We start from the raw sequence: 2,381 nt of genomic DNA, 5'->3' as shown, positions 1-2,381 counted from the left end.
GCTATTAAGTAAGCTCAGCAACGAGCTACTTGGTAAGATTCAATGAAGAAGTTATTGTCCAGATTTTGCTACATTAACAAAATTTACAAGCTTCAAGAGCCGCCTCATCAATTATCATCATTGTCCTTGCTGTTAAATATATTGTAAATATATTTGTCAGAATAGATATGATTCTTCATTTATTGCCTTCCGTTAAACATATATTCAGAATATTGCTTCCTAGTTTGTAGCCTAGAATCAAGTGATATTGCTTCCTAGTTTGTAGCCTAGAGTCAAGCCTTTTATTAGGCATATACTTGTATATATTATGAGAAGATGAATGAGAATGGCACGGAGACATTTCATAATCTTACATGGTATCAGCTTGCACAGGGTCTTTGTTCTCTGTCTTCCGCTTGCCCTAGCTTTGTGTTCTTGCCCACTATCTTCATCTCCCTTTCTTCTCTTTGTTTTTCTTCTCTCAATGGCTTCAAACAAAACCTCTTTTCATCCGGCTCTTGCCGTATCGAACATCAAAAATCATGTTCCCATTGTTCTTGAAATGGAAAACGTTCAATATTCGACATGGGCAGAACTCTTCAAGATTCACGCACGATCAACCAAGGTGATTGATCATATCATTCCTCCGGCCAACGGCAAGGAGACGGTTCCTTCTACTGAGGAAGAGAAGGAGCTATGGTCAACTTTGGATGCCACGGTTCTTTCGTGGATTTATGCTACCATTTCTAATGACTTATTGCACACCATTATTGAGCTCGACTCAACGACTATGGAGGCTTGGGATAGATTGCGTGCATATATTCCAAGATAATCAACATTCTCGTGCCGTTGCCTTGGAACGAGAATTCTCGACCACTACTATGGAGAATTTCCCAAATGTTTCATCTTATTGTCAACGTCTCAAATCTCTAGCGGATCAATTGAAGAACGTTGGGGCTCCGGTGTCCGCTAGTAGACTGGTATTGCAATTGGTTGGGGGTCTTACACAACCGTACCATGGAGTGGGTACGTTGATCCGTCAAAGCAACCCCCTTCCTCCTTTTTACAAGGCTCGCTCCATGCTCACTCTTGAGGAGGCCGGGATGGCTAAGGACGCAGCCACTGAGTCTGCTATGATAACTTCTTCGATTGATGATGGTTCCAACCAATCGAAGGGAAAAAATGGTGCGCAAAATTCTGGTGGTGGACGGCGCAAAACCGGAGGTGGTCAGAAGAATGCAGGTTCCGGTGGTGGCCGGAACTCGACCGGCGGTAAAGGCAGTGGCCGGGGGCAGTCTTCGAGTAGCCAGGGTGGAACCACTCGTACTCCGCCATGGCAGCAGCCCCACCCATTTCCATGGGGATGGTATAATCCGACCTGGCCTATTCCTCCTTGTCCATTCCAAAATCAAGGATAGGCCAGGCCCAATACTCCTCAGCAACGCCAGGGAGGTTTGCTCGGCCCAAGACCACCTCAGCATGCCTATGTGCGTCAAGTAGCATCGCCTCATCCTCTTGAGCAGTCCGGTTCATATGCTCCTACGGATATCGAAGCGGCAATGCACACCATGTCTCTTCACCAACCCGACCCGTCATGGTACATGGATACCGGTGCTACATCTCACATGACTTCCTCTACCGGTAATCTCACGTCCTATTTTAATTTGAGCAATCATCCTCATAATAAAATTATTGTTCGTAATGGTCACACTATCCCAATTTTTGGCTATGGTCACACGAATTTATCTTCCCCGTGTCAATCCCTCTCTCTTAACCATGTTCTTGATGCTCCTAAACTAATTAAAAATCTCATTTCTGTTAGAAAGTTTACCAAGGATAATTGTAAAGACCGCTTAGTTTAATTTGGAAATTAGCTGATAATCACGTTTAATTATGAAATTATTTATAGCTATTTAAATAATTTATTATACTGTTATTATTGAATTCAGAGGTGCATTTTTATGTCATTTAGTAGTTTTCATATTTTTGCATTTCCGGTGCCCAATAACATGGAACTCGGTGTTTGGCTCAGTAAAATCACAACTTAGTATGTTAGTAGTTTGGGACGGTTTATTAGACATTGGGAATATCGGGAATGGCCGGGAATTTAGAATTTTCCAAAAATACCCCTTTAGTGTTATTTATGTTATTTTAATGAGGAGGGGCAAAATGGTCTTTTTCCCCCAATGATAATTTGTCCTTTAGTGGACTTAGTAAATGAATTTTATGTGTTTATTTTAATTATTTGTTGGCTGAAAAGGATAGTTAGAATCCCATATTTTATTTCATTTTACTTTTCAAAATTTCAAAGTTAGAGAAAATAGAAAAATTTGGAAAACTCTCTCTCTCTCTCTTTTCCTCTCTCTTTCGGCCTCTTGGTGCAGCAAAGGAATTGGATTTTT

The 2,381-nt window shown here is 41.4% G+C and overlaps 1 pseudogene; it reads left to right on the top strand.

Annotated features, from left to right (window-relative positions):
• The first annotated feature begins 463 nt into the window (after nucleotides 1-463).
• LOC115696640 (uncharacterized) lies at nucleotides 464-1,397 on the top strand (annotated as a pseudogene).
• The last annotated feature ends 984 nt before the right edge of the window (nucleotides 1,398-2,381 follow it).

Source organism: Cannabis sativa, chromosome 1 (assembly GCF_029168945.1).
Source record: "Cannabis sativa cultivar Pink pepper isolate KNU-18-1 chromosome 1, ASM2916894v1, whole genome shotgun sequence".
Classification (NCBI taxonomy): domain Eukaryota; kingdom Viridiplantae; phylum Streptophyta; class Magnoliopsida; order Rosales; family Cannabaceae; genus Cannabis; species Cannabis sativa.
Note: the sequence above shows the minus strand (reverse complement) of the source record. Positions and strands in the feature narration are given on the sequence as shown.